At 40.0% G+C, this 9,519-nt stretch overlaps 1 long non-coding RNA gene across 1 annotated transcript in view; it reads right to left on the bottom strand.

The window, feature by feature from the left end:
* Positions 1-2,346, bottom strand: part of LOC308673763 — a 42,690-nt gene extending 40,344 nt beyond the window's left edge. The window contains exon 1 of the long non-coding RNA XR_014027734.1: positions 2,231-2,346. This is a non-coding gene — a long non-coding RNA (uncharacterized lncRNA). The remainder of the gene's footprint in view (positions 1-2,230) is intronic.
* Positions 2,347-9,519: the final 7,173 nt, after the last annotated feature.

The raw sequence follows: 9,519 nt of genomic DNA, 5'->3' as shown, positions 1-9,519 counted from the left end.
AAGCTGGAGAGGCCACTTCTTCCCTCTGGGACTGATAGCATTTCCTAGATAAAATATTGTCTGTGAGGCTGTTACTCAGATATGAATTAGGGGAAAAGAGGCCGGCATGTTTACCAGTCCGGAGAAGGAAAATTTCCATGAATGCTTATTGAGAACAGTATCCCCCAAAATGTATGACTCACAAAGTATAAAGCAACTCCATAACTAAAGTACAATGAATACAATGAAAGGTTAGGGATGCAACTGCTATAGGCCCACAACAATTCTACTCAGAAAAGGCTGACTAATGACTTATGCTAAATGTCTCTATTCATTCTTCCATCCATCCATCTATCTGTCTTGTCCATCCATCTCCATCTTCCAGAGTGACTCATGGAGAAACACTAGGAAGAATTTTTGAGGTGAGTTAATCTTTCCTTCCAGAAACTCTAAAAGTTTCTTAATCTTCCTTGACTTATTAGTTTGTGGCACCAATTTTCAATTGAGGACATTTTTATTTAACTCACATTTAAAAAAAAAAACAACAACAACTTTGGTCTAAACTTTCAGTTTAAAACTCTGTTTCAAAAGTTAGATATTATTGTTTTTATTGTTTTTCTACTTCCTTATTAAGCAGGCCAGGAATTTCTGCTGTGTTACAGCTAGATAAATACAGTTAGCAAGCAAATAAATTATCATTCTACTTCAGCTCTTCATAGTTTAGGAAACATGCTAATATGAAATTAAGCATTTTGGCATAGATGGCAAATTAATTCACTGGGGAAGGAATTTGAAACTGCTGGATTTTGCTCTAGAAATATAGTTCAAATGCTAAATCTGAATTCAATATAACGTACTTTCAAGTGCATGCTATTTCTTGGCAAGACTTTCAGAAGTGGTTTGCCCTTGTCTTCTTCAGACTGAAAGAGAATGACAAGCCCAAGGTCACGCAGTTTATATAATGTTATATATATATAACCCTGACGACGCCAACAAAATCAGACTCGAAGTTACCAACATCCTCTGCACCAGCAAACCACCCAAAGAGGAACAGACAGCACTACTTAACCTAAAAAAAGACACCAGCATAATCATTCTGCCAGCAGACAAAGGCAACGCCACGGTGGTAATGAACTCATCTGACTACCATACCAAATTATCCAACCTACTCCGAGACTCCACATACAAACTCCTCAAGACAGATCCCACCACCTACCTGGAAAAAAACACAAAATCCAAAATAAAAGCCACCCCCATCAGTGAAGAGATCCAGCAAACAATCATTCCCAGAGAAAAATCATCCAGATGTCCTAAGCTCTATGGTCTTCCCAAGATACACAAAGAAGGAACCCCACTCAGACCCATAGTCAGCTCCATAGGCTCACCTCTGAGACCAGCCCTTCCACTCAAAACACATCCCCACCCAATCAGAACACAGCCCCCATTCAAAACACACTCCCACCCAATCAGAACACAGCTAACCCCCCACCCAAAAGGTTTCCTTTTCAACACAAATATTGCTCAATATTCAGAGCTGTTTTCAAAACTCCTGACAACAATATGCACCCACAAAAGTAAAATATTTACTCCCATATTAAATTCCCATAATCCTCTGCCTGTATTTGTTTACAGTGCTGGAATTTGGAATAATCTTTCTTCTTTTTCTCAAATGGCACCAACGGGGAATTTATTATTTATTTTTAATCCATGTATTCATCGGCAGTTGTAATCCTCGTAATAACTGCCTTTCTCTGAGTGGATTATTGCATCAGGGCAAATGTGTAGAAGCAACAAAAAATAATAAAATAAAAACAGTGAAGGGATTCTTAATCAGTTCAGAACACCTTTGCAGGCGTTGGTAAGCAATAACAGATCTACAGGGTGGAGTTCTGAATTCGATTTAGAAGGGGCCAAGTTGGGGAATCCACACTGAATTCTGAGTCAGTTTTAATTTTCTCAATGAGAGATCTTTTCATGGAAGCTTTTCCAAATCAGAACTTTCCAAGTGTGTTGATGCAAGGGATAGAAGGACCAAGGTCAAACACAGAAACCATGTCAGCCTTGCAAGATGGTCCAGACAAGAAATGCACCCAGAAGAATTAGCTCTACTTTACTTACAAGTTTCAGAGCCTTGTTAAGTCTGAAGGTCCATTTCTCACCCATTATCTATACAACCCAAGAAACTAGAGATGGTCCCTCTTAAGACATTTATCATACCTACGTTCTTTCTGTGAGCTAAGCTGTCTCTTACCTAATGACTGCCCGTCTGTGGCTCTTTCTCCATGTCTATGGAGATTCTCTATCACCCAGGTCATGGTTTTCCCAAAGGTTCTTTCCCCCCAAAAAAGGTAACTGGGCTCTTTTCTTTTCTTTTCTTTGAAAACATTTTGGTTCTTATCCAAGAAGCTTCTTCAGTTTATCAGTTCTTCTACAGTTCAGAACTGAAGAAGCTTCTTGGGTGAAAAGCAAACTGTTTTCAAAAGAAAGAAAAATGAGAAAGTCTAATTGTCTTTTGAAAAAAAATGAAGCTCTCTCTCTCTCTCTCTCTCTCTCTCACACACACACACACAGAGAGAGAGAGAGAGAGAGAGAGAGAGAGAGAGAGAGAGAGAGAGAGAGAGAGAGAGAGAGAGAGAGAGAGAGAGAGAGAGAGAGAGAGAGAGAGAGAAGCAACCTGGAACTAAGGAGAAACTTCCTGACAGTTAGAACAATTAACCAGTGGAACAACCTGCCTCCAGAAGTGGTGAATGCTCCAACACTGGAAGTTTTTAAGAGGAGACTGGACAGCCATTTGCCTGAAATGGTATAGGGTTTCCTGCCTGAGCAGGGGGTTGGACTAGATGACCTCCAAGGTCCCTTCCAACTTACTTACTATTATTATTATAAGAAACACCCCTCTCTTTATTAGGGTCCTCAGGCAAAAGAAACAGAAGTAAACTTTGAACTTTGTGATTGCTGTTTAGATTCCTTCAGACTTTTAATGGTGTTGATGTTCTACTTCCTTATGGCTTTTCTAGTTGTACAATAACAAAACAACCTATCAGAGAGATGACACACTTAATCTCTGGCTGCTACCCTCAAATCGGAAGAACCAACTTAGTGAAGCCTGGCTGTTTTCATTTTCAAAATAAGCTGACTAACACTTTTGGAGGACATCTGTCTTTTTTTTTTTTTTTTTTAAAAGGGTAATCTAAATGAAACAGTTGCTTCTGCGAAAGGTAGCTTGCATATTGACACCTATCTCCTGGCACACAAATCCAATTCTCTGTTGCCTCTACATGCTCCTGCAAAGGGAAGTCACCAACGAGAAAAGCAATTTTTGATTCTGCAAAGCTTTCATTTATTATGCAAGTATCTGTGTCAGGTTCTGTAAATGGAAGCAATCATTTTATGGAGAATAAATCGTCTGTGGGGCGGGGGTGTTGCTTTAAATGCACCATGTAAAATATTCTCAACTCCCATATCTTATTTCTTGAATTCCCATGAAGATAACTGCTTAGGAATGGAAACCCATTCTAGAATAGGCAGGGGACAATGATGTAATTTTTTCATCCAGTAATTGCTTAACGGGTGAAAAACATCATTACGGGTTTGAGGAACAGCTTCAACACTTCCTGGACTGGGATAAATCCTTTTTTCCCCGTGATTTTAGCAGGTACCTTAAAATATGGTTCTCACCATCAATCCTCCTAATAATTACATTTGTAACCACAGTGGACTGATTGCTTCTGAACATCCCACAGGTTGGGAAATTGAATGTGATTGTTGGGTTAATGTGGTTGTTCACAGCTTTCAAATGCCTTGTTGATAGCAACTGCTAGATTGGTAAGAAATTATAAGAATCGCTTTCCTCCTTCACCTTCTGTTCCCTAATGACTGTGCTCAAACAAGCTGTAAGATGTTGGGGAATATCAAGGAAAAGAGAGAATTCCTTTGGATTATCACAGAAAATCAGAAAATCCTAACATTAATGATTGCTAGCACTGGATTCTCCAGAACCCTTTCAAAAACTATTGTGAGTGCAATTTTAGATGTAAAAAAAATATATATGCAGGGGGATAAATCCCAATAATTTAATTACAGTAACGTAGAATATTTCTTGAGCCATGTTTTGAAGTGCGATTTCTGACCCAAATAAAGGTGACCATTCCAAGCCTAAAAGGGCTAGAGACTTTTTGGTGAAAACCAGCACATTAGATTACATCTGGAAATGTTTCAGGAGTCAAGGTTTAAGCATTGGTAAGATGTTACTCTGTCCAAATCCTAAAAGCCCGATCATCTTATATGATAATAACCAAGAGACCAGTAAACAGGTGCAGATGAACAGAAAGTTTCCAGAAAGAAACTCAATGCACTTGATTACTATTATTATTACAGACTTTGGTTGAAACGCATGTAAATCTGTTCAGCCTTGTGGAATCCTTGGTGCTCTCTGAGCTTGGTTTTTTTTCTTGTAGACATTTCATTACCCGGCTAGGTAATATCATCAGTGCTAAAATGAGTGGGATTTGCTCTCTGTTATATATAAGTGGATTGCCCAGTCAGTTTTGGTGGAAGCGTTTTTGTGTGTGTGTTTGTGTGTGTGTGTGTGTTTATGTGTGGTGGGGGTAGTTCTCGGTTTGTATTTGTGTATGTATACACACACAGAGAGAGACACACAAACACACACACCAAAAACATACCCAACTCATTTCTAGCACCTATTTGGGTAACGAAACATCTGCAAGAAAACAACCAAGCTCGGAGAGCACCAAGGACCCCACAGTTAACGCTGAGCTATGAATATTCTCTTCTGTTGGTATGCTTTTTTATTATAATGCCTTCACCTTCCTGACAGTAGGAAGTGCAACCCCAGTTGACTGTAAGAAATAAAATCCTAGCAGTCTAACTAATAGCACCTTTGTTTGCATTAAATCAGGGTAGCAACTCTGACAAGCTAAGAGATCCCTTGTTGGCTCCGAAGTGCAAACATGTGAAGACACGTGTTTTAAGCTTTGATGCAACAAATGCACTAATTAAAAAAGGGGAGATTTTCAAGCCATCATCATCACACAGTAATCTGCCAAGGCTACAGAGGTGTGGTTGGCTTTTACAGCTCTTGGTACTGTTGTAAACCAAAGCTCATGAATATATGATAAGGAAGAATATGTTAATCTGCATTTCAACACACACACACACACACCTGTTGTTGTTGTTTTTTCCTTTCTGTCCTCTCACTTTTCCTCTCCCATCTCCCAAAGAGATCACTTCAATTCATATCTGCCAAGTCACCATGGAGACTACATCCCAGTGATGTCAACGGTGTGACTCAAGCACAGCCCCGAAGCTTTGGAACTTAACTATTTATTAATTGGCAACCAGGCTGCCTAACTCTCTCCCAGATGTTTCTGTTCCTCTTCCTAAGCCTTAAGAGGCTTCAGAGATCAAACATCTTGTTACCAAGGCTGGAAAAGAAGGAAGAAATTAAAAAAAAATGAGTCCACAGGGGAGAAAGGTTTGCCTTTGTAATTACAAATAATTAATTAGAAACGCTCTAAACAAGCCAACAAACATGTAACCAGCAGCAGCAGCCTTCAATTCAAGTGCCTAGAGGTCACTGAGTAATGGTAAATCTTACAAACAGCAAGTAGAATAACAGCTATTTCCAGGCTTGAGTTCTAAATGAAGTATTAAATGAGAGATTTTTTATTATTTTTTTAACCTTGCTCTGAAATAATTAAACGAGCATTAATGTCGGAAAGAAAGCTATACATCTCTAAAAGTAGAAAACTCGAGGAATCCAATCTCTTGTAAATTGCCAAAGGAGTCGATTTGATCTGCAGGTCCCAGTTTAAATGGTAAATGAAAGGTTTTAGTTACCTAACCGGTCACTGTGATCTCATCTCAAGGGAAATAACGAAAGCACATGTAAAATGTATTTCAGAGCTCACATTTCAAAAGAATGTATATATTTAAAACTATCTAAATATTACAACCTAATATACGTGGGCTGCGTCAAATCAACTTTCCAAAGCAGAGTAACAATTCAGTTTGTACCGTCAAACTGAACTGTTGACTTGAACTGGATGTTTTTTTTTAAAAAAAAACAACCCTCTCTCAAATAGATTCCAGATCAAATTCTCCAAACTGGTTTTATTCCATACTGATCACACACATCCTTTTTTCTCTCTCTCTTTCTCCTGAGAGAGATGGAAGATCAACACAGAAACGTAACGAAATGGAACAAACACACACAGACAACATAGTAGTAACGCATGCAAGAAATGGATGGATGGATGGATCCATTCATCCCTCTCAAATACTGTCTACATGCATTTAACGTATCATCTGTCTTTCCCAAATGGTTTAGACCACAGAGTTGTCTAATTTTTGGATGAGAGGCTAGCTAGCAGGCACTGCCAAGTCAAAATAACGTCCTGGAAGAAGGCAGTGGAAAACACTTCCATATTCCCAAACTACCTCCACGTGGCCATAAAGTGACCAGGAGGCAATTTTATCTTCTCTTATTAGATTATATAAATTATGTCTAGGAATTTCATGTTAATTAAATTAAGTTGAATTCCCCATCCTGCTTGTTCTGTCCTTATCACTTTTGGTAGTGCCCTATTCAGCATATTGCTAAAAAAAAAGTGGAAGTTCTCTCTTCCACATCCTCAAAGCTGTTCTGTGAATATCCTTTGGTGGGGGTAGCTAGAAATTCTAAATGTCTAGTAGTTCAAATTTCAATTAATTCATAAACCTCCCTGGTGTGAATCTCCTGCCAGCCTAACTCACCTCTCAAGGCTGTTTGTGAGGATAAGATTGGGACAAATATGCTCTGTCCTTTACATCAAGTTCCTTGGAGAAATGATATAACGGAAGAGAAAAGGTCAAGGTTCTTGCATCATCTTGGAGTCAAAAGAGAGAGGATATTGTGCTTAAAGCCTTGGTGGAGCAGTGGGCTAATGCCTCCTTAAGTAACACCAGCTGCCTGCAATTAGTGCAGGTTCGAGTCCCACCAGGCTCAAGGTTGATTCAGCCTTCCATCCTTCCGAGGTAGGTAAAATGAGGACCCAGATTGTTGGGGGCAATAAGCTGACTTTGTAATAATGCCGCTTGGGGGGGGCGGCGAAAGCCCTAATAAGCAGGCATATACATAGAATGAAGGCTATTGCTAAGCACACTGATTTGTGCTTCTTAGATTGTAAGCCGCCCTGAGTCTTCGGAGAAGGGCGGGATATAAATGGGATTAAAAAAAATTCATCCCAGGCACAACAGATCCATTCAGGGAATCAAGAACCTGCTCAGTCTAATCCTCTCCTTCAGCAGCTCTGTGGCTCCTGATTAGACATTTTCATCTAATTGTACCATTCTCAGGCTGTTTTAAGACACAATACTGTCTGAAAGAAGTACAACATCCTTCCTGCTGCAAGGATCTCCATTTAAATGGGCTGCACCATTCAAATAGACTTGTCCCATACTTTTTTTTCCCTACCTACTCCCCTCCTGGTTTAGCTTCAGCCTGTTGACTTTACTCTCCTGTGTTCCACTTTAGCAGAGCTGATCCCCTACTTTACTTCGTGTTAGTATTTTGGGTGCACTTCTGACATCTCAGGGCTGTTTTAGATATGGTTGCATTTCACCCTGAAAGAGCCAAACTAGACACTGGCAGCCTCTTTGACGCTCAGCTGTCATTCATTGGACATAAGGCTGCAGGTGAAATTATGCACAGTGATGGCCAAGGCACCTGCTTCAGTAATTCCTCGAGAAAGTCAAGTCTGACAATGGGCATCCTTGCCTTGGCTGTATCGATGATCACAATGGGCTCTTCATTTGGGCTGCTTTTGAAAGGCATCTGGAAATTATGATTGGTGCAAAAGTGAAAGCTGAAGAAGAAGAGGGCTGTAGCTAGGTTGCAAAATCAGTTGTGTGCTCTCTTGGTTTTCTTGCAGAGGTTTCATTATTTTATTTTATTTAATTCCATTTATATCCCGCCCTTCTCCGAAGACTCAGGGCGGCTTACAAGCTTAGCAGTAGCCTTCATTCTATGTATATGCCTGCTTATTAGGGCTTTCACACACACACACCCAAGCGGCATTATTACAAAGTCAGCTTAATTGCCCCCAACAATCTGGGTCCTCATTACTCAACCAGATGTCATCATCAGTGCTAGAAACCTCTCCAAGAAAACAAGGAAACTCACAGAGCACCAAGGACCCCTCATTTCAATCCTGAGCTATAAATATTCTCCTTTACTGGTTAAAAAAAAATTCAGTATCTAGGCTGGGAACTGCAAAAAGCAGTAGCTCATCTATGAACTGGTGCAAGATAGTTAATATCAAAGATTCACACTGGTTTAATGGACATACTTTAAGTGGCTTTACAGCCAAAAAAGATATATGACCCAACTTCTCCAGTCACTCAGATCTTCTGGAGAGGAACTCCTGAGGATACCTCTTCTCTCAAAGACTTACTCAACTGTCATTCAGGATAAGCAGCACTGTTGTCAAGTTGTGTAATAAATTTCCCTAGAGCCTGCATTTGGCCCAGCACTGTTAGCATTTAGAAAATCTGTAAAAACACAACTCTACTGACAGGCTTTTAATTATGACTTAATTTTAATATCCTGATTCAATTTAGGCTTGTAAGCATTTTATTCAGCACATTGTAGTTTAAATCTTGCCTGTCGTCTTGAATACCTGACTGAGTAGAAATGCAGAAAAGAAACCAAGCAAAAGAGGGGAGGAATTAGTTGCCATTTTAAACTCATCAGAGCGACCATTTTGATGCTCGTCATTCAGCTGACATCATGTTATATCAAATATAAAGTGAGATAATAATATGGCGGCCTCACTAAGCCCTCAGGCACCATTGTATGCTTCAGGCTGCAGTAAAAGCATGATTAAATCAAGAATTAGTACAGGTAGTCCTTGATGTACGACCTTTCGTTCAGTGACCATTCAAAAGTACAACGGCACTGAAAAAAGTGACGTATGATGGGTTTTCACACTTACAACCTTTGCAGCATTCCCATGCTCAGGCTATCAAAATTCAGATGCTTGGCAACGTGTTCATATTTATGACAGTCGCAGTGTCCCAGGACCATGTGATTTACCTTTTGCGAACTTCTGACCAGCCGAGTCAATATTGAAGCCATTGATTCCAGACTCATTTAACAACCATGTCACTAACCTAAGAACTGCAGTGATTCACTTAACAATTGTGGCAAGACGGATTGCAACATGGGGCAAAACTCCCTTAACAATTGTCTCACTAAGCAACAGAAACTTTGGGCTCCATTGTTGTCATAAGTCAAGGACTACCTAGGCATTACTACCTATGCAAGAGCAGTGGTGGTGCAGTAGTTAGAATGCAGCATTGCAGGCTCATTCTGCTGACTGCCTGGTGTTCGATCCTGACCGGGTCATGGTTGATTCGACCTTCCATCCTTCCGAGGTCAGTAAAACGAAGACCCTGATTGTTGGGGGCAAGAGGTTGACTCTGTAAGCTGCTTAGAGAGGGCTGTAAAGCACTGTGAAGTGGCATATAAGTCTAAGTGCT

The sequence above is a fragment of the Vipera berus genome (genome assembly GCF_964194415.1).
Source record: "Vipera berus genome assembly, chromosome: 12".
NCBI classification, from domain to species: Eukaryota; Metazoa; Chordata; class Lepidosauria; order Squamata; family Viperidae; genus Vipera; species Vipera berus.
This window is presented reverse-complemented; position numbering and strand designations above follow the sequence as displayed.